Source organism: Aquarana catesbeiana, linkage group LG07, assembly GCF_042186555.1.
Source record: "Aquarana catesbeiana isolate 2022-GZ linkage group LG07, ASM4218655v1, whole genome shotgun sequence".
NCBI lineage: Eukaryota > Metazoa > Chordata > Amphibia > Anura > Ranidae > Aquarana > Aquarana catesbeiana.
In genome coordinates this window covers 60,093,096-60,116,732 of record NC_133330.1, presented here as the reverse complement: position 1 = coordinate 60,116,732, position 23,637 = coordinate 60,093,096, and the positions used below count along the sequence as shown (strand labels likewise).

The 23,637-nt window shown below is 41.0% G+C and overlaps 1 protein-coding gene across 3 annotated transcripts in view; it reads right to left on the bottom strand.

Annotated features, from left to right (window-relative positions):
- The window catches only part of TAFA1 (TAFA chemokine like family member 1), a 635,622-nt gene that overhangs the window by 271,993 nt on the left and 339,992 nt on the right, over positions 1 to 23,637 (bottom strand). The gene's annotated exons all lie outside the window — the stretch shown is intronic.

Sequence of the window (23,637 nt, the reverse complement as noted above, 5' to 3'; positions counted from 1 at the left end):
AAAATTACAGTGTATAAAGCTTTTGAACTTCAAGGCTCTCTCATTCGTGAGCACTTTTCGGGTACCGATAGATGCGCACTGTGTAATTTAATCTATGTATGGGGTCCTCCGAGTCACAACAACATTTCATAAAGTGTTGGACAAATAGAGATATCTGTAAGAAAATAATAGCAACTAACAAAGACCCAGACAAGACCCTGACCCCGGGTCCCCGTTTTATGGAAATTAATAAAACTGTGTCCACCGTTTTATTTGAGGCTATCACTGTTGGATACAACTGCATACAAATACAAAATGCAATAAAACAGCAGTACAATTTTTGTTTTTTATACAGAAATTTAGAAAAGTTTGTGTCCATACAGAACAAGCTCTAAAGTTAAAGGGTATGCTATAAGAACATTATTATAAGCGACTGATTTTTTACTGCCATATATTGACGTATGATATGATCAGTTTCAATTTAAAGGCTATTCTAACCCAAGAAAAAAAGTAATATATTGCAGCTCATTGGTCCTTATTTATGGCGGCTGCATTTGTTTTCTTTTTTCAAATTAAGAACATATTTAGCAAGCTCCCTTCCTATGAGCTGAACTGGAATTGCAAAATATTATCTTCCCTCCAACCATGTTCTGTAAACTACTAATTCTTTTCAACCCATGTAATGAAGATGAGAAGATGAGGGCCTATTTTAAATTCAAATCAGATGAGCAGTCTAGGATGAAAACCGTGTTTCTCTTTACTGAAACATTAAAGCAGACATTCTTAACCAGGGTTCCTCCAGACATTGTTCCTTGAGTTGAGTTGGCTGATTGACCTTCCATCTGATGATGCCTGAATAGTTCTGGGTCTAATTCCACTTGGTGGAGCCAGCAGTATGACACCAATGATCTTTTCAGCTGTCTGTAAAAGTGTCATTCTGACCACCAGTGTAAGGGGCATTCTTCCCACTGACCACCAATGTATGGGGCATTCTTCCCACTGACCACCAATGTAAGGGACATTCTTCCCACTGACCATCAATGTAAGGGGCATTCTTCCTACTGACCATCAATGTATGGGGGATTCTTCCCAATGACCACCAATGTAAGGGCATTCTTTCCACTGTAAGGGGCATTCTTCCTACTGACCACCAATGCAAGGGATCTTCTTCCTATTAACCACCACTGTAAGGGGCATTCTTCCCATTGACTACCGTTTAAGGGGCATTCTTCTCCCTGACCATTCATGTAAGGGGCATTCTTCCCAATGATCACCAGTATAAAGGGGCAGTCTTTCCTCTGACCACTAACGTAAGGGGAATTCTTGCCATTGACTACAAATGTAAAGGGTACTCTTCCCCCTGACCACCAATGTAAGGGGCATTCTTTCCACTGACAACCAATGTAAGGGACATTCTTCTCAATGATCACCAAGGTAAGGGACATTCTTCCCACTGATCACCAAGGTAAGGGACATTCTTCCCACTGATCACCAAGGTAAGGGACATTCTTCCCACTGATCACCAAGGTAAGGGACATTCTTCCCACTGATCACCAATGTAAGGGGCATTCACTGCCAGGTGTTTTTTCACCTTAATGCATAGGATGCATTAAGGTGAAAAAACACGTAGGTTTACAACCCCTTTAAGACCGATTTGCTAGTAACATTTGATTATTAAAGGGATACAAAGCCACATTAAATGTTGTTACAGGCATACCCCCCTTTTAAGTACACAATGGGGTTTATTTACTAAAGCTGAAAAGTGCAAAATCAGGCTCACTTCTGCACAGAAACCAATGAGCTTCCAGGTTTTATTACCAAAGCTTAATTGAACAAGCTGGGGTTAGAAGCTGATAGGTTTCTATGCAGAAGTGAGCCTGATTTTGCACTTTCCAGCTTTAGTAAATAAACCCCATTGTGTACTTAAAAGTGGGGTATGCCTGTATTAGGTTGGACTTGATTGACTTGTGTCTTTTTTCAACCTCACCTACTATGTAACTATGTAACTATTAAATCTGTCTTATATCTTCAGCTTTAAGACATAGCACAAATCCATCTGGTAAAAGTGATGGTCAGTTTGCAATTAATACAGTATATGAACTGTTACAGAATGCATCACTGGGAGTCCTGTTTCACCTTCATGAGACCTGGTTCTCTAATAGGGTAAATTTTACTTCTTTATATGACATAATGATTAAAACCTGCATGCAAATTGCGGGATCATTTGCATCCAAGTTGCTGCCTTTTTATCACCTTGATGTTATTAAAAGACCATCTCCAACTTAATTTATATATGCAAAGAAATGAGATTTGGGTGTAATCACTGCTGATATATTGTCTTCAGGAGTGGAAAGGGCTCATCTACAATTTCTAAGCAACTGAATACATAAATAAATACAGAGAACCAATATGCTGGCAACCTGAAGTTTCCAGCTCCCTAATGGGAAGAGAATAACCTTGCCTAATGGGCTTCAGAATTTTAAGAGAGTGGTTTAAAACCAAAACGAAGCCACTCTGACAGACCATTGTTTAGGCCAGTCTACGAATGGGCAGATTGCCTATTGACAAGAAATTGTCATACTTAACCTAGCTACACAATTTGTTCATTTTAGGTGCACTGAGATAGGTCAGATCTTCCTGCCATTCATAAGTTCGGTGGAGATATTTTACCTTTGAGAAAGAGTTGCTTGCTTTTATTGAGCCTAATTTCATTGGTCTCAATTTTCCTCCCATTGATCTCCTGAACATCAGTGAAGACCTGGTTGAAGACTGAGACCTGCACTAGTCCACTGGAAATGGAAAAAACTGTTTGGGTTCACTCTTATTTAAAGTGTAACTAAAGGAAAAACTTTTTTTTAGTTTTGGATATAGTGTAGAGGGATTAGGCAGCAATTAGGTTTTAATTGCTGCCTATGCTCCCTGTTAGGGAGATTCACCATTCCTATTTTGATGGTTACCATTATCACCAGAAGTGAATTGTAAAGAAAATCCCACATTTTGAGTTGATCCTTGAACAGGAATAGAGAAACATCTTCCAATTGGTACACTAATTCTGGTTTCCCTGGTGACAACCAGGAATTTCAGCAATTTAAAGGGATTTCCTTTCACTTCCTGTTTTAGCTATGGGATAGGAAGTGAAACGTAATCTCCTCAGTTGGACAGAGATGGTGTTCCGTCAGATTAGGCAACCCATCAGAATTGGTAACGCAAGTGACGTTCTGTCACGCCATCTTGTTATTCCCCACACTCCTCCACAGTAACGATACACCGAGAAGGGGGCAAGAGGACATCTTGTTACACCCACTGGAGTTTTGCATCTCACAGTTATTTTTAACAGGAAACGGAGCATATATGGTGAAATATAGTATTTCAAAATCCATCGGACTGTTTACATGTTGAATTATAAAAGCAGCATGGTTCTGTCATATTAGCAAACCTATGAGATCAGCAGGTTTGCCGCTGCTTTTAAAATTCAACATCTAAACAGTCTGTCGGATTTCTATATACTGAATTTCACCCTGTAAGCTGCGTTTCCTGTTACAAATAACTGTGAAATGCAAAACTCCAGTGGGTGTAAAAAGATGTCCGCTTGCCCCCTTCTCTGTGTATTGTTACTGTGGAGGAGTGTGAGGTGTACCAAGATGGCGGCGGCAGAACGTCACTTACATTTCCAATTCTGAAGGGTCGCCTAATCTGACGGAACAATGGCAAAAATAAAACTGACAGGAGTGATAACTCTCCCTTCTTCTGTCCAAAATTTAAAAAAAAAAAGTTTTTGCCTTAATTCTACTTTAAAGGAATTTAAAAGAAGTTCTATTTCCTCTGTGAAACATTTGAACACAAGAGCAAGCACTTTCAATCTTTATCCTTATTTTTCTATCTTTAACTTGAACACCATCTACTTGTCCCAACTGATGCTTTAAGAGGTCACACCAACAAGCAGAACCTTATGCATGGACAGCCTTAAGTCGGTCTTAGGTTTTAGAGGGTGGTCCAGTCTGACCAGCTACAGGCTATGCTAATCATACAAATATATTGTCAATAGAAAGGGAAGGGGGGTCAGTATGATGCTCTAGGTACTATTAATCAGGGAGGGAATCAACAGTATTCTGAAAATATTTTTTACCTTGTCCACTAGCTCAGTGAAAGTGGGATCTCCAGGTACCCATAGACAAGAAATCTATGTCCAATCATTATAGTTCTCTAATTGCATTACAGATAACAAACAGCAGCGAACTACCCTTTTAAATAAATATCAGGGAATATGGAGACATTAAGAGCAATTCCAAGACAAAGGAAACTAATCAGTTAGCTACCAGTGCTACCCAATAAACTGTGTAAGCAAATTCCTTTAATTTACTGAATTCTCCACAATTCTTTGCATTCATTATCCAAAGAGAAAATTTGACCAAATTATGTCATCTTAGTCAAATTGAGGATAAAAAAGCAAAAGAAAATGACAAAGGGCAGGCATAACTAGGTGAACAATGGAGGAAAGAAGACATTGGGTTAACATAGAGGATCATGAGATATGAGTTTATTCACTAGGATAGGTAGGATTGAATATTTCGGAGGGGCTTCATAGGCAGCAAGGAGAGGTGGAGAAAACTTCCAGCGGTGTGTGGATGTTGGTGGACAAAGAAGAAACATCCCACCCTCTTACCCTGCTTTATGGATCAGTGCTACTTGTTGGTTGTAGTGCGCTGGTGCTTGGGGTCTTTGGATAAATATCAGGGATATCATACACTAGGGACCCATTTTTGACCGAGCCGAGGCACCTAATTCTACCACAAAAAAACTGGGAAAACTTATTGACTCGAGTATAAGCCTAGGGTGGGAAATGCGCAGCTACTGTAAGTGGAAAAGAGGGTCAACAATGCCCTTTGCATGCCTCACTGTGCCCATTTGCATGCCTCACTCTGCCCATTTGCAGCCATAGGTCCCCCGAACTTCAAACTCAGTAGTTAAGGGTTCCTAGATGCCCCCTAGCTGCAGCCAAAATTTGGGGTCTCTGGACCCAAAGGGTCCCGAAATGACATCGCTGCAGATGGACACAGTTGACCGACTTTGGGGCCCCGCTCTTACTCGAGTCAAGCACTTTTCTGCAGCAGAGAATGACATTTTCCGAACCGATTTTGGGGCCCCGTATCTCGGGGCCACCGTGCCAGGAACCCAAAATTTGATGTGCAAACATCAAAGTGGAACTAGCACTACAACATATCCAAGCTGGGGTTCCTAGCACCAAGTGGCCCCGAGATACGGGGCCCCAAAGTCAGTTCGGAAAATGTCAAGCACTTTTCTGCAGCAGAGAATGACATTTGGATATGTTATAGTGCTAGTTCCACTGTGTTTGCACACCAAATTTGGGGTTCCTAGCACCAAGTGGCCCCGAGATACAGGGCCCCAAAGTCGGTCCAGAAAATGTCATTCTCTGCTGCAGAAAAGTGCTTGACTCGAGTATAAACCGAGGGGGGCATTTTCAGCACAAAAAAATGTGCTGAAAAACTCAGCCTTTACTCGAGTATATACGGTAGCTTATTTTGTAAAATTCCAGTTAATGGTGAGTTACCTGGGAATTTGGGATATGAAGGTATCTGCGGAAAGTCAGGAATGTCCCTGTGCCAGTGTGTTGCGGTTGGGGACTTTTTGGTGGTTCCAAAGGTACAAAACAGATGTCGGATCCTTAGTGCCTTTAAAGATTGTCAACCTTTATCATTATTGTTATTATCATTATGTTTCTGTTTAAAGAAATATTTTGGTTATTTGTTAATAAATTGCCACTATAGGCAATTTTGACTCCAAAATGGTGTCAATCTAATTATTACAGGTATACTTGGAAAGTGGGGTATGGGGGCATAGCGGTCTTTATGGCAAGTGGTTGGTGACATCTGTTCTACACTAGTCATCAATTTCACAGGTGTCAGGATAGGATATCCATTTATTACTCTTTATAAGTAAAACTAGTCCCATCACATCATTGACTAGCATCACCGTGCAACTTTAGAGGCAATTGCCATTTATTACACCCACTTTCACATATAATGTCAAGTGAGGCAATGAAAAACACAGAAATGGCTAATGATAATGATTAGCAACTAATATTTCTAATTAATGTCCTTGTAATGCAAAGATTGGCAACCAACAGCATTTTTAATATTTATGGGTACGTACTTGACATTTCTTTTAATTATTATACAGAGTCATAAAACATGAAATGAAAGATATCTTTTGACGTATTGGTAGTGATGGAAATTACTGGAATATTAAAAAGAATTTAAGTATCAGGTAATTATGGAGCTGTCACAGCTTGTTATGTTACACTGTAGCAGTTGGGGCTCCGCTACTGTTGTGCTCAGAGTAGGAAGCCTTTATTATTCAGTGACAGTCTGCTTTGGTTCAAAGGGGTACAATTTAATTATTACATTGTACACTCTTAATTTTCAATTATTGTGGCCACAGGGAGACGCCTTTTAGGGAAGGTCGTTTAAAAGACAATTTGTGTCTTGCTGAAGTGTGAAAAAATACCATGAATGTAGACATCTCCTACAGCCTGGCATCTAGTGCTCCTGTACAGAAATGAGGTTGGGATATGGAAGCACATAAGACAACAGTGTTGCAGATGGCATCTTGAAGATATGTAAACAAGTTTTCAACTTCTTCTGCCAGAAAAAATGTGATATAACGACATTGCGGTGACACGATATTAAGTGATAATGCTTTCTGTCTGAGTTTCTTATATGCCCATTCTAAACTGTCAGTAGTTGTCAGCTACTTGTAATATCATTTCAGCTAGTCATATTTCACATGCCATGCAACAGAGCCGGTCGGCATTTAGAAATAGTTTAGAAGATTAGAGATTCGTTTGTCAATGATAAAATGTAGAACCAGGCAAATGATTAAAGAGACACTCAAACCAAAACGGCTGCTCTGCTACCTACTGAACAGAGGAGGTCACCATTCAGTCACAGTGTCATCCTGTTAGGCTTCTATCTATCTACTGTAATCATATGGCCAGGGCCCCAGAAACCTTAAGAAATTAATGTGCAGTTGGCTGTAAACAAATGAAATGTGGGCTAATAATCTCCACCTAGTATTTATGCCTCTATTAAAATGGTACTGTGCAATATCATTGTTAACATGGCAATGTGCAGGCTCTAGTACCATGATTTCACTATAGTAAAAATATGGCTTCACCATGGCCTTGATTGCAGGAAATGTCTATTGTAACACTATGTGGTTGATTTAACCAAATTGTGCAAAATCTGGTGTAGCTGTGCATGGTAGCCAATCAGCTTCTAACTTCAGCTTGTTCAATTAAGCGCTCACAAAAAAAACTGGAAGCTGATTAGTTTCTATGCAGACTTGCACCAGATTTTGCACTCGAGTTTTAGTAAATTAGCTCCTATGTGACTCAACATTTAAGTATAATTACTAGGGCTGCAGAAATTAACGATTAATTCCTTGATTAATCGTTAATTTTTTGATCAATCAAAACTTTTTTGATCGGTAGGCTGCCTGCCCTGGGGCCACTTTGAGTCAAACTGTGGCTGCACCGCAGGGCTCTCTCCTCCTCCTCCACTATATGTCATACACAGTCTGCGGTTATCTCCCGCTGTGTGTCTCCGAGCTGAGTGTGAAAATTTTGGCCGCGCTGTGAAAAAAGTCCCGCCCTCCTCCTAGATCAGCTCGTGTGATAGACGCAGTGTTCTGTCTATCACACGAGCTGATCTAGGGGGAGGGCGGGACTTTTCTCACAGCGTGGCCAAAATTTTCACACTCGGCTCGGAGACACACAGCGCGAGATGACCGCAGACTGTGTAATCCAGGCACAGGCACTGACTACAGTGAGGCTGCGATTATGGGCATGGTGAGACTGCATTATGGGCATGGTGAGGCTGCCAATATGGGCACAGCGAGGCTGTGATTATGGGCACAGTGAGACAGCATTATGGGCACAGTGAGACAGCATTATGGGCACGGTGAGACAGCATTATGGGCACGGTGAGGCTGCGATTATGGGCATGGTGAGACTGCATTATGGGCATTGTAAGACTGTGATTATGTGCACGGTGAGGCTGCGATTATAGGCACGGTGAGGCTGAGTTTATGACGTGTGACGTCCTAGCCATGCCCCGCTGTGTCCGGCTTTGGCCGTTGCCATAACAACGGTGCTAAATCAGCTAAAAGTAGTTGGATCTGTATGTGCATTATAATTAATCAAAATTAGTCAATTAATCGATTTAAAAAAAAAATCGATTAATCGAACATGAAAATTTTAATCAGTAACAGCCCCAATAATTACACATTTTTTTTCACTTAGAGTAGTAAGTGAATTGGAACCAGTGTCATGTGTTTATTGCTGTCTGCGTCTCTGTTAGGGGGATTTACTGCTCTACCAGCAGTAGAGGAGAAATCTTCCAATGGGGACAAAGATGGCAAAAAAAAAACCTAAAAATAGTTCAATGAATATCCGAGCCTGTGCAATATAAACTTTTTACCAACCATTTATATCTATGGCAACTGGGCATCCCGGGAGGTAGAAATATGCTTGAATTTATACCGCACAGGCTCTAGCGCTCATATGCAAGGACCCTTAATCCTCCTGTAATCTATCCAAAATTAATAAAAAAAGTTTTTGGCTTTAAATATACTTTAAGTAGTGTGACGCCAGCTTAGAAATGCCATGTTGCCCTGACTTTAGTTAGCATGGCATTTACTCTAGAGATTATAACGTGGCGTTAAGTTTGTTTTTGAACTAATTCTGTTCTGTAAGAATGGCATTGCATCTCTTTTGGCACGCTGGGCCCCATTTAATTTAAAACCAGGCCTGTTATTCCATTCATCTACAAAGATGAAAGAAGGCAGTTAGGCACTCGCTGACGCACATCGCTGCTCTGAGCTGAAGCAGGAATATAGATACACATAGAACTTTATCTTCCACACACATACTAACTAGCAGGTAGGGTTTAGAATGAGTATGGATGACTAATTCTGGTAAATCTGAAAGTTTAATTTATAATTGTATTGTACTTGTACTGTCCTCCCTAATGTTGTAAAGCGCTGCGTAAACAGTTGGCGCTATATAAATCCTGTATAATAATAATAATTACTATCCAAACCAGTGACATCTTAAGCGAGTAATGTACAGGATCATACGTTGGGCCCTTCTATGCAAGAAAAAGAAAGTGTGGCACACCCAGCATGTTGCGGCAAAAAATGGGTGCTGTTTTTATTGCGATGAACATTGCCCGTGGCTAAATGGGAAGCAGAGATCAGTAGGATGTGAGGCAGAGTTCAAAGATCAGTAGGAAGTGACGCAGGGTTCAGAGATCAGTAGGATGTGAGGCAGAGTTCAGAGACCAGTAGGAAGTGATGCAGAGTTCACAGGTCAGTAGAAGTGACGCAGAGTTCTGCGATCAATAGGAAATGATACAGAGTTCAGAGATAAGTAAGTGATTAGTGACACAGAGTTCAGAGATCAGTAGAAAGTGATGCAAAGTTTACAGGTCAGTAAGAAATTATGCAGAGTTCAGAGATCAAGTTACATAACAGTTAACCCCCCACCTACTGGAGGTGGAGGCCAGGGGAACCGAATACCACAGCTGCTGTGGTATCTATACTATGTAACCAGCGGCTGCTACTTAAGTGCCAGCTGGTTACTTGACAACTGTCATCTGAAAAGGAAGGAATGTTTCATCTGATCTTCTCCCCCTGTCTCTCCCCCAGTGCCCGATCTCCTCCACATCCCAAGCACTAGGGATGCACTAAAGATTCACGTAGCAGAGTATCGCTTGTGCTGTGGATGGGATTGGGAGCAGGGGGAGCAGAAGGGGGAAAGGTTCCCTTCCTTTCTAGATGATAGCTGTCAAGTAACCAGTCGGTGCTTCGGTAGCACCCGCTGATTACATAGTATAGATGCAGCAGGCAGTTGTGAGGCTCGGCTCCCTTGGACTCCACTTCCAGCTGGGGGGGTTAACTGTTATGTGCAGGCAAGAAAGACAGGGAACTGGCATCGCCCCATGTTGTGCAATGTGTGAGGGCACAGTGGGCCCCCCTCCCTTGGGGCCCGTGTGCACCTCACACATCACACCCATGGATGATATTATGCCACTGACCCAAACCCTGCAGGAGACATCAGCAACATTTTTGTGAAGTGAAGCCAATTTCCCTCATTGCATTAGTATAAGTGAGAGATCTGCTTGGCCAAGTTTAAACCACATTCTCCAGATAAAATGTTTAAGCATAGGCTATTCTTTTTAAATCTCTTGGGTAAACACTGACCCAAGGAACCTCTGTTTCAGGGGTTTTAGGCTGATCTCAACCCTATAAACCCACTCTTACATGTATTGCAGAGCATCAGGCAGGGAGGTGCTGTAAATGCAGCTGAGCTCCATAGAGTTGAGAGCAGTTACAGAGCATAATGATACTTCCCCATCTATCTCCTGTACTTGATGATGTTACAAAGGGCATGATGACATAAGAGAAGCATCTGTACGAAGGAGGATGGAAGCAAGGGAGGAGGGAAGAAGGAAAGAATCAAGGAAGGATGTAGGTCATAACTCCTAAATGTCCCTGTTATGAATAAGCAGTCTTCCTTTGATTTAGTCCCTCTGCCCTCTACTTTTATGTTTGAAATATAAATTAATATAATTATTTATTTAGCAAAAGTATTTACATGGTTGTCTGCATATGTATTGCTTCTAAATCCCTGGTGCCCAACCTGCAGCCCTTTGGCGCGTACTAAGTGGTCCTTAGGCCTTACCAGCTAATAGTCAGTGGCACGGGAGTGACATATTCACGCTTTGCCAACCAAGCGTCCGGGAGGAAGAATGGGAGAAGATGGAAGAGCCTGTAACAGGCTGAGAGCACTAACACCGCTGTGAATACTAGTACACTATGGGTTTTATTTAATAAAACTGGAGAGTGCAAAATCTGGTGTATATGTGCATAGTAGCCAATCTGCATCTAACTTCAGCTTGTACAACTAAGCTTTGAAAAAAAAAACCCTGGAGGCTGATTGGTTGCTATGCAGAGCTGCACCAGATTTTGCACTCTCCAGTTTTTGTAAACCAAGCCCACTGTCATAAGGCTTCCTGATGCCATTTTTAATGCAGAGGTTTAATTCTGCTTTAAGTTGTGGTTTCTGAAATCTTTTTAAACTATTTTAGCTGCAAATTCTCTTCTTTTGTCTATCCAGTACAAACGCTTTGCTTTCCAGCGCGATGATGAGATGGAGTCACCATTATAGTTATCCAGTTTACTTACTCATATGGTTTTGAGGAATATTGAAAGTCTTAATGCTCCCTGTCAAAAGGAGAAGGAATCTTTTAGCCACATTCTGTGATTTACATGCGATGTAGGTTTAGTGCAAGCTTCAGCTCATCTGTCTGCTGACAAGGGGGACATCAAGGTCGGGAAATGTCTAAGGGACATTTGAAACAATTCATATGCTACTCAGCAGATACAATTATTGTCATAACTGGAGATCCGCACAAGACTGACTGCATTTTACCTGAATCGGCAGACATTAACAGAGGCCTCTTGAGTTTACTACAACATTCTGTTTGGAACCAATTATTTCTATTTCAATACATCTATCTCCACTATATTTCAAGGCAACTCTGAGGCTTAAAAAAAGGAAAACCAGGTGTCAGATATAAAGCAAAGGTGTATAGTGGAGCTTGCACATATCTGCTGCAGCAGCCTCTAAAACTCTACCCTTATCTCAAATCCCTGGCCACTACTTTGTGCATATAAGTAGATTATACTGTGTTTTTTCAGGACAAATTGGGCTTTAATTTAGTGGTAAATGGTAATGGATACCTCCTGATTTTTTTTTTATTATCAAAGGAAAACTGGCCCAAAATAGTTAAAAAAAAAAGTTTTTTTTAAATCTAGCTGTATATTTCTTACTACTACCATAACCTTCCACCAAAGAACAACCCAAATTAAATACTTCTGCTCTTGACGATCGCAGCAAAACCACATATGTGTATGTTATAAAGAGTGAGTATGGCCTCAATTAAGTCAGCGAATAATATAATTCAATAATCAGTGCCATCATCCCGGTGAGAACGACTAAAAATTATAGGAGTGGAAGTGTGGAGGCAGTTGCTACCACTTGCCTGAACCACACGTGCACACCTGTGAGTTGGGAGTTGGGACTATCTCGGCACCCGTTAGTAACAAGCAGTTCAGAGAAATTATATAAAAAAACGTATAAATTTTAATAAATACAAAACACATTTGCAAAATAATACATACATAGAATACTAAAAACAACGTAAATACACCGCACTTAACACAAGCGTGAACGGATATAACCGTAAGGTTTCTTGTGGAAAGGGGTATCTAAGATGGTTTCCTCAACCGGTTTCGTGGTTAAGACCGCTTCTTCAGGAGGGATAGGTCTAGAATAATAAACCTTAATTTAGACAAAATTGAAAAAAACAGCAAAAAGAAGTAATAAACACAGTACAAGAATAGTAGCAAAATAGAAGACTGGCTCACCAACTCAAACGGATTGAATGGGATAGTAGGACCCCACACAAATCCCCCCACGGTGGACACGGGGGATTATGGACAAATTCTGGTTAAATAAATAGTACATGTAAGCAAATTGTAAATTAGAAAATTAGGAAATTGGGGGGATGCTTACCCGGGTGGAATAAAGAGATGTCAAGGCAGGGAAAGTGATGTGATAGGGAAAACGGGGGGGGGGGTGGGAGGTTAAGATGGGACGGGGAGGGGAGGTGTGGGGGAACGAGACAGGAGGGGGGGGAAACACCAGAATTTGTCCATAATCCCCCGTGTCCGCCGTGGGGGGATTTGTGTGGGGTCCTACTATCCCATTCGTTCCGTTTGAGTTGGTGAGCCAGTCTTCTATTTTGCTACTATTCTTGTACTGTGTTTATTACTTCTTTTTGCTATTTTTGTTCAATTTTGTCTGAATTAAAGTTTATTATTCTAGACCTATCTCTCCTGAAGAAGCGGTCTTAACCGCGAAACCGGTTGAGGAAACCATCTTAGATACCCCTCTCCACAAGAAACCTTACAGTTATATCCATTCACGCTTGTGTTAAGTGCGGTGTATTTAATTTGTTTTTAGTATTCTATGTATGTATTATTTTGCAAATGTGTTTTGTATTTATTAAAGTTTATACGTTTTTTATATAATTTCTCTGAACTGCTTGTTACTAACGGGTGCCGAGATAGTCCCAACTCCCAACTCACAAGTGTGCACATGTGGTTCAGGCAAGTGGCAGTGACTGCCTCCACACTTCCACTCCTATAATTTTTATATGTGTATGTTAGTTGTTGTTTGTACCCATAGTGCAACCCAGAAACGCTAGTGCTCATTGTTCATTGCTTTTTTTTATGCTATGTAAAACACACTGACACTAACTGATACTGACCATTGACCCTGATCTTGACCCAAATACTAACCCTGGCACTGACCTAGATCAAACCTTGATCTGGGTTTTTTATTTTTTATTTTTTTTATTACTACCATTTATTAAATTCTTTTGTTCACGCTTTCTTTTTTTTTTCTCTGCAAGGAGCGAGAGATATGATGTATATCTCTTCTCCATTCACAGAGAGAGAAAACACGGATGAGGGCTTCACAATGAGTGATTACTGTGATAGCCAATCAGAGACTATCACAGCGATCAGGTGAGCCGAAATCAGGAGTTTTGTGTCCCGATCATTAGTACAGGGCCCGGGGCTCCCGCTGAGGCCCCAGTCTCTGTCCTGGGAGTGCACTGTGCTGGGCACTTCCAGCAAAAACGGAGTTACACAAATATGCGTCCCCACGGAAAAAGTCCAGTCCTTTGGGGTCGCATATTTGAATACACTCGACATGAAGGGGTTAAAGAGGAATTCCAGGTATTGATAAATATATATATATATATATATATATATATATACACAGTATCTCACAAAAGTGAGTACACCCCTCACATTTTTGTAAATATTTTATTCTATCTTTTTATGTGACAACACTGATTAATGACACTTTGCTACAATGTAAAGTAGTGCGTGTACAGTTTGTATAACAGTATACACTTTTTGTCCCCTCAAAATAACTCAACATACAGCCATTAATGTCTAGGCCCAATTAGCCATTTTCCCTCCCCGGTATCATGTGACTCGTTCGTTTTACAAGGTCTCAGGTGTAAATGGGGAGCAGGTGTGTTAAATTTGGTGTTATCGCTCTCACTCTCTCATACTGGTCACTTGAAGTGCAACATGGCACCTCATGGCAAAGAACGCTCTGAGGATCTGAAAAAAATAATTGTTGCTCTACATAAAGATGGCCTAGGCTATAAGAAGATTGCCAAGACCCTGAAACTGAGCTGCAGTACGGTGGCCAAGACCATACAGCAGTTTAATAAGAGGTTGTCTTTTGGAAATAGACATATGAGTGCTGCCAGCATTGCTGCAGGGGTTGAAGGGGTGGGGGGGGTCAGCCTGTCAGTGCTCAGACCATATGCTGCACACTGAATCAAAATGGTCTGCACGGCTGTCATCCCAGAAGGAAGCCTCTTCTAATGATAATGCACAAGAAAGCCTGCAAACAGTTTGCTGAAGACAAGCAGACTAAGGACATGGATTACTGGAACCATGTCCTGCGGTCTGATGAGACCAAGATAAACTTATTTAGTTCAGATGCTTTTAAGCATGTGTGGCGGCAACCAGGTGAGGAGTACAAAGACAAGTGGGGAGCTACAGTTCATTGAGAGAACCATGAATGCCAACATGTACTGTGACATACTGAAGCAGAGCATGATCCCCTCCCTTTCGGAGATTGGGCCGCAGGGCAGTATTCCAACATGATAACGACCCCAAACACACCTCCAAGACAACCACTGCCTTGTTAAAGAAGCTGAGGGTAAAGATGATGGACTGGCCAAGCATGTCTCCAGACCTAAACCATATTGAGCATCTGTGGGGCATCCTCAAACAGAAGGTGCAGGAGCACAAGATCTCTAATATCCCCCAGCTCTGTGATGTCATCATGGAGGGGTGGAAGAGGACTTCAGTGGCAACTTGTGAAGCTCTGGTGAACTCCATGCCCAAGACGGTTAAGGCAATGCTGGAAAATAATGGTGGCCACACAAAATATTGACACTTTGGGCCCTATTTGGACATTTTCACTTAGGGGTGTACTCACTTTTTTGCCAGCGGTTTAGACATTAATGGCTGTGTGTTGAGTTATTTTGAGGGGACAGCAAATTGACACTGTTATTCAAGCTGTACACTCACTACTTTACATTGTAGCAAAGTGTCATTTCTTCAGTGTTGTCACATGAAAAGATATAATAAAATATTTACAAAAATGTGAGGGTATACTCACTTTTGTGAGATACTGTATACTAACATAATTAACAATGTAGCTAAGTATATACCATACCTGGTTGATCCCCCTGAAAGCTGGAAATGACTGAAATAGGTTGATCTCCACTTGCTTCTGGGTCCTATGCTGAGAATCTCTTATGCCCCGTACACACGGTCGGATTTTCCGACGGAAAATGTGTGATAGGACCTTGTTGTGGGAAATTCCGACCGTGTGTAGGCTCCATCACATATTTTCCATCGGATTTTCCGACACACAAAGTTTGAGAGCAGGATATAAAATTTTCCGACAACAAAATCCGTTGTCGGAAATTCCGATCGTGTGTACACAAATCCGACGGACAAAGTGCCACGCATGCTCAGAATAAATAAAGAGATGAAAGCTATTGGCCACTGCCCCGTTTATAGTCCCGACGTACGTGTTTTACGTCACCGCGTTTAGAACGATCGGATTTTCCGACAACTTTGTGTGACCGTGTGTATGCAAGACAAGTTTGAACCAACACCCGTCGGAAAAAATCCTAGGATTTTGTTGTCAGAATGTCCGAACAAAGTCCGACCGTGTGTACGGGGCATAATGAAGAAAAAAGCATCCAAGAGGCGCTTTGATGTAAGTTCATACAAAATAGTGAGAGGACACAAGAGAGCTCACTGACTCATGTTAGGGTACTCACAATAGACATGGCTACCCTCTGCATGCACTAATGGGAATAAGCAAAAGGCCAAAGGAGTCATTATTCATATATTAGTTTACCACCTCAGTCCCGGAAGGATTTGCCCCCTTAATAACCAGGCCATTTTTTTGCGATATGACACTGCGTTACTTTATCTGACAATTGCGCGGTCGTGCGGCACTGTACTCAAATAAAATTTATATCCTTTTTTCAGCACAAATAGGTCTTTCTTTAGGTGGTATTTGATCACCTCTGCGGTTTTTATTTTTTGCGCTATAAACAAAAAAGTTCGACAATTTTGAAAAAAAAAAATATTTTTTTTATTTTCTGCTATAAAACACACCCAATAAAATGTTTTTAAAAATTTAATTTCTTCATCAATTTAGGCCAATTTGTATTTTGCTACATTTTTTGGTAAAACAAAAATCCCAAAAAGCGTTTATTGATTGGTTTGCACAAAAGTTATAGCATCTACAAAATAGAGGATAGATTTATGGAATTTTTATTATTTATTTATTTATTACTAGTAATAGCGGTGATCAGCGGTTTTTAGCGGGACAGCGACATTGCGGCGCACAGATCGGAAACCTAACTGGCGTTTTTGTCACTTTTTTGAGAACCAGTGACATTATTACAGTGATCAGTGCTAAAAATATGAACTGACATTGTACTAATGACACTGGCAGGGAAGGGGTTAACATCAGGGGCGATCAAGAGGTTAACTATGTTCCCTTAGTGTGTTTCTAACTGTGTGGGGGGGATGGGCTGCCTGGGACAACACACAGATCCATCTTCCTGCATAGCAGAGAGACAGAAGCTCTGTGTCATCCCCTGTCAGAACGAAGATCTGCCTTGTTTACTATGGCAGATCCCCGTTCAGCCACTGCGGGGAACAATCGTGGGCAGCCGGTGGACATCGAGTGAGCCATATTACCGCTGATTGGCTCCCCTGCTGGCCAATCATTGCGCGTGTGTCCGCAAATAGCCATGTACGAGCCGCGTACAGCTGCGGCGATTCACGCAGCAGAGCCAACCTGCCGCAGGGGTCAGAAAATACTCCCCCTTCATCAGGGCTTCAGTTAAGATAAGAACCTGTGTGAATCTACAGTATGTAAGGAAGTTTATTGCTAGATCAGGAGAGTTAAGCTGGCCATACATGATTCAAAATACAATGATCAATGTTGCTAGCTATACCTTGCGGCATTGATCATTTGGCAGAAACTTGACAGGTTAGTTTTACACAAGTCAAGTGATAGTTAAACTCTTGTACAACAAGCCTGCCCGGCTAGTCCCTGCAGGCCTGGCCATATTTCAGACCATGTATGTCCATCTTTACTGGCCTGCAGTATCGGCGTGGGCAAGCAAGCTAACAGAGAGGGAGCTAGAGAGCAAAAAGTCTAACAGCAACTGTGATACTTCCATATTTCAAACACAGTAGTGAGGCTTGACAACTTGCTATTTCAAGAGCATTTAAAGATTAGATGGAGATATCTTCTAGAAGGCAGAATTCAAAAGACAAAGGGGTTGATTTACTAAAGGTAAATAGGCTGTTCACTTTGCAAAGTGCAGTTGCTCCAGAGTTAAGTAAATAGAGTTAGGAAAGGCAAAACATTTGAATATAGATATAAAAAGCTTTATAAATACCTTTTTGTCCCCTTTTTTTTATAAGTGATCACATTCCCTCTGTTCTCAGCTGCATAAGAGCTAAGAGAAGAAACATCAGCACACTAAACTTCCCAATGAAAGGCTGTGCGGGGGAGGGTGTGTGTGTCAGGACAAGCCTGGTCATTGGAGGAGAGCAGGCTGAGTTCCCAGCATAGCTAAAGAACTGACCATAGTGTGTTCTCCTGCTTAGTGTGGTCAGTTTTTGATAGGAAAGCAGAAGAACTAGCAGGATCACCAGGGAGTTCACACAAAGGAAGCAATACAAAGAGAGCAGGATACTTTTTTATACAAGTACATGGTACGGCAGGCACATATCAGGAATATATTGGAGGAGAGGGTAAGGTTGATAATATGATTAGGCCAACATCCCCAAAAAATTGGAAAAGAGAAGAACAACCCCTTGATGGGACTTTAACAGCCTAAAGTACACTTAACACATCACGGTAAGGTATACATTTTCAAAAAGGAAGGAAGGAATATTTTAGGTAAAAAAAGTGCAAATTTTATTAGCAAAAAACATTAAAAAGCAGATTAAGGCTGGTGTTGGGTAAAGCCAACATAGTTACATAGTTACATAGTAGGTGAGGTTGAAAAAAGACACAATTCTATCAAGTCCAACCTATGTGCAATGATGCATACTGTTCTACATATTACAAAGGCCGCCACAATAAGGATACCTGTGGCTAAGCATACAAGAGGACACCCAATGTCCTGCTTTGTATGCTTAGCCACAAGTGTCCTTATGGTGTACTTGATTAATTAATTGATTTGCACTAGAGATATTTGTACCTAAAATATTCCTTCCTTTCTTTTTGAAAGTATATACTTTACTGTGATGTGTTAAGTGTACTTTAGGCCTTTAAAGTCCCATCAGGGGGTTGTTCTTCTCTTTTCCATATCAGGAATATGAAATGTTGAGGTAACATATTATTTAACTGCTGGTCAAATGGACTTATCAATGGACTCTAAATGATCACAAATACAAGCAGAATTTGCCTTAAAACTAAGCTGCTCTTGCCCACAAACACAAATCCACACTTTTTGGAGTTTTATCTTTTTTGACTGCAGTTTCACATGACCTACATTTAAATGTTAAGTTACAAGGTATGTCCAGTCAAAACTTTTTTAAATTTTTTGGATAGAGTGGGTTGGAATTAGAACCACTGTTGGGTTTGTACTGCTGTTATGGTCACTCTTAGAGAGATTTCCCCTCACTTAATAACCCAGGGACAGTAATTTTACCAGACAGTAAGCAATGGAAACTTCCAACTGAGACAGAAATAAAAGGTTGACAGGGATTCTAGCCTTTCCCTAAAGAAAGCTTGTTTTGCTGTAAGGGATTTTCCTTCACATTCAGTTTGTTAAAACAGTTTCCCTAATGAAGCCCCAAACAAGGGTTCTAATCCTTCCCCACTATATCCAAAAATAAAAAAAACAAATATTTTGGCTTGACATACACTGAAAATCTATCACTTTGCCCATTCAGGGGAAGTAACAGGTTCTCTTGTATGAAAATCTAACTATGGATACTCACCATCATTGTACTGCTTTGATGTTCTTTTGTTCTGTTAGAGTCCTCAGGTACGAGGAAGAAATGCTTGGGCCTAAGCACCAATTACCAGGCCTGTGTTAGGCCAAGCTGCGACAGAAGAAAGGATAATTGGGCAAGAATAGGCAAGGCAAGTATCAGAGGTTGGGTGGTTTTCTTGACCTGAATGGTCAAAGTGACAGAGTCTTTTAAGAGCCCCACTCCAGCCTGTCACCTTACTACCTAAATAAACCTTTTAATCACATAAATACACGCTCACATGATATTCTCATCCTCAGTTTTCTCTCTTCTTCTACACCACCTGTGTGACATGAACATTTCCAGTTACCTGTCCTATGGTTCTCTCTGGATCCAGAAGAGCAGTCTCACTGGAGAAGTCAACTAAAATGGGAGCCAGACAGCTACACCTGCATCACCTTCACCCTGAAATGGTGAAAGCAAGGGACATGGACAGTGGACTTAGGTGAGTAAAATATAGCTTTACTGAGTGTGAAAAACCCCCAAAACTCTGAATGGGTCAGGGTGGAGTGAGAAGGCATAGAAGTCCTCTACAGCATCACAGACCGAAGTAACACCTGACATTGGCTTCAAAAAACAAAAAATGCATTATTTTAGACTGAGATTTTTAGACTGGGTTATTGGGATTGCCAAAGCTTGCAAAAAAAGCTACCAGTTCACAATTCTGGACTGATGTAACCACTCTCAAGTTTAGAAGCTTCATAAATTCTGGGGAACCAGCATTTGCAAGCAGCCTGTGATGTATAAATACAATTTAACTGCTCTGTGATAGTCAGATTGTAAGACAGGAGGAAAACTCAGAATGATCTATAGAATAGTCCTACAAGGGAATAGCTCTGAAATATAACCCAGCTCTTCAGATCTACGGTAAGTGCATCCTAAAAATAATTAGGCAACAACTAAGAAGAATATCCGAACAGACAGAAGAGGAAGAAACAAGCCATTTTTCAGGGGGGGGCTTGAATGCATCATTCGGGGATAATGACCACTGTTTTACAGAGAGACACTCAAGTGCCAGCCATAAATAAATACAAGTCAAATGTGGGCAGGAAGGCAGGAGAAATGAAAACAGCTTTGGTCAAAATGGCTTTAGTAACTGCACAAGAGTGATGGATGTGTTTTCGAGAAAGAGTGCAAGGGAGGAAAGGAAACAAAAGGAGATTTTGATGCCATCTGGGGATGAAACAAGTTTTTCTGCTGCTGTATTATTATGTTTCAGGCAATTGGATTCCTTAGCAGGAAATAGTAAAACTGGATTATGACAGAATTTACGTGCGGATGGCGGTAAGGTAGGCGACTACAAATGTGGTTGAGCAGAAAGCCTAGTAAACCGAACAGAGAGGGGCAAAAGTTAAGTCGTTTTTAGTGAAAACTTTCTTTTTAATGAAAGACACATTATAGAACAAGGTACTGAGCAATGTCTGTTTTATCCAATAACTTTGTGGTGTAGGATGCAGTGGACCTTTGCATAAGCTAGGATCCCTTAACAACCATGTGAGCTGGTAGATGGAATCAGCACCAGTGCCGGGCATTGATTTTCACCCAGTAAACACCTATGCCCCTCGTTCCTCAGAACTTTAGACTGTATGCTAGTATTTTCATTTTACTAGGTTTAACAAATACCTTTAATTATGTGGAATAGTTTGTGTGGACTGGTGAGGAAAACCCTGGCCCGAGCATCTCCTGGCACTAGTTGAGATGTGATGGTGGGCCAGGTGTATGTATGTATTATATGATCAGTGCATTGCTGGCACCGCACCCACTGCTTTTAGAGGGCAGGTGTAGTGCCAGCATATATGGACTTGATTCATACTACTCACCATAATGCTGTCCTTTGAGCAGCAGCCATGTCCACTGCTTACAGCTGCAGCTCAAAGGACAGTGTTGTGGTGAGGAGTGTGAATCGAGTCCCCAGTGTATGCCTTCAGTGCATCATTGGGGCCTGCGTGCGCTGTGCACACTGCACAAGTTATGGATACACTAGGGGTCAGGATAGGCAAGGGTTTAGTGGACTACCTTAACAAATTGCTGTGGTAAGCCAGTAGATAATGTAAACTTACTGTACAAAAAAACTGCTGACAGTCTGTATTGTTGTATGTAATCATGATGAAGGAAACAAAGATCTTGAAATGTGTTGGCTTGCTGTCTTTTAATAAATGGATTCATAAACAACAATGTTTTACCTTCTCAACCCTCAGTATAAGGAGAGAGTAGCCCTTCCAGTTTCCTAGAGGTACCTGCGCATATCTTTAGCAACTTTTAATACCCTACTGTGCATAAATACCTGACAGTTCTGATCAAATCAAAAATTCAACATTTTCTGCTAGTGCTGGAACTTGCCACTCCATCCAAACCCACACCTCCCTATTTGTAAATAATTATATTAGTCTGCTCTGCTTTGTTGGTTCATACATAATGTGTGAGAGGAGGAAGGAGTTGGGCAAGCTTTGGCACTACCAAATATGTTTGGCTGCTTTATTGGTTAATAGGAGTGTGTGTTAAGAGGAAGGGGGTGGACAAGCTTTAGAACTTCCAAGAAATGTCAAAGCTTTGCCTGATCAGAATAGTTTGGCATTCAGGCAGAGCAGGAGACTAAAAGCTAATGCAAGTATGTGCTAATACCAGCCATGCTTCAGCCCTGTTCAACCAACTCTCCACAATATAGACTTTAATGTTTCTGACAACAGAAGTATGCATGTTTATGCACAAACAGATTCTCTTACAAATGTTTGGATTGCTCCTGCGGATACACATGTCCCTCCAGATCTTTGACCCCATTTATATATAAAAAATATACCTTGTAATGGCCAATCCTATCTACCTCCACGAAGCATGGGAGGAGCATGGCCAATGTTTTATATGGCTGGCTAGGAAGCATATGCAGCAATGTTGTTCCCAGCAAGACGTAAACACTGACCGTCCTGGGCAGATTTGGGCAGTATGATCAGGTGTACAGATGTTTAGGGAAACTGCAGTTGTCCTCTAACTCCATATTTATTTTTTATTTATTTCAAGTACTTATATAGCGCCATCAATTTACGCAGCGCTTTACATATAAATTGTACATTCACATCAGTCCCTACCCTCAAGGAGCTTACAATCTAAGGTCCCTAACTCACTCATTCATACATACTAGGGATAATTTAGACAGGAGCCAATTAACCTACCAGCATGTCTTTGGAGTGTGGGAGGAAACCGGAGTACCCGGAGGAAACCCACACAGGCACAGGGAGAACATGCAAACTCCAGGCAGGTAGTGTCTTGGTTGGGATTCGAACCAGCAACCCTTCTTACTGCTAGGACAAGAGTGCTATCCACTACACCACTGTGCATATTCAGAGAACCTCATAAGCAAATCTAGGGTCTTGATGAGCCTGTTACAATTAAGCAAGAAATAAACCAACTGGCTTTCATTAATGTAAATTTAAAATTAACCAGATCACAGATGCAGAAATGGTTTGGGTGTCTGCCTTGGTCAGGCTGCAATAGGATATCTACAGCAACAGTAATGCAGTCATCTTCAACTCATCACATGTGCCTTTTGGCTCCATATGTATAATCGGTACTCAATCTCTATGTGGGCACAGAGGAACCCAGGAAATAACTGCTACCTTTGCTATTGTGACCCAATCTCTACTTGGCTGGGGCAACGCATCTGAGATCCAGTAATCTGGATATTTCTATCGTACATTGCTGAAGAGGGCCTGGGGCTTGATTTTCTTCTTTTTTTAGTATTACATGTATCCTATAAAGGTGTTAAGGTGTTTTAAAAGCACAATTTTTTTTCTTGAAATATGATTATAATTTGATCCTTTACTTTGTACCTACTGTTTTCAAACACTACCCCCTTAGTTTCCCTTTGTGAATTCTAAGATTGGTGGTAAATATAAGATAGCTCCATTGAAATTTTTTATCAATACTATAATGTAATTTGAGATATGAAAGCCTTTCATGAATCTTAAGTGATGATTATACATCCTGACATCAACGAATTTGTATTGATCACACTTATGATACGATAGGATTTTAGGAAACAATTTTCAACGAGTTTTGGGGGCTACATCTGTACTCAGTGGCTCAATTTCAATTATGATTTACATAACTGTGGAGGAAATTACATTATAGTTATCAGAACATAACAAAAGAATCGCCGGAACAGTTCGATATTCAAAGACAGCAACAGAAAAGTCAACTTGTCAGCAAACCGCATCAAGTTTTGCATTTTGCAGGTCCAGGATGAAAATTTGCATTGTACAGAGGAGAAAAGTACAGAAGCAAAAGGCTTAATTATGGCAAATTTTGCTTTCATACCTCCTAGGCCACTTTTCTTGTGCCATTATCAATACCCATAAATCTTTTTGGTTGTATATATGCATCTCAGGTAAAAGGAGTAAG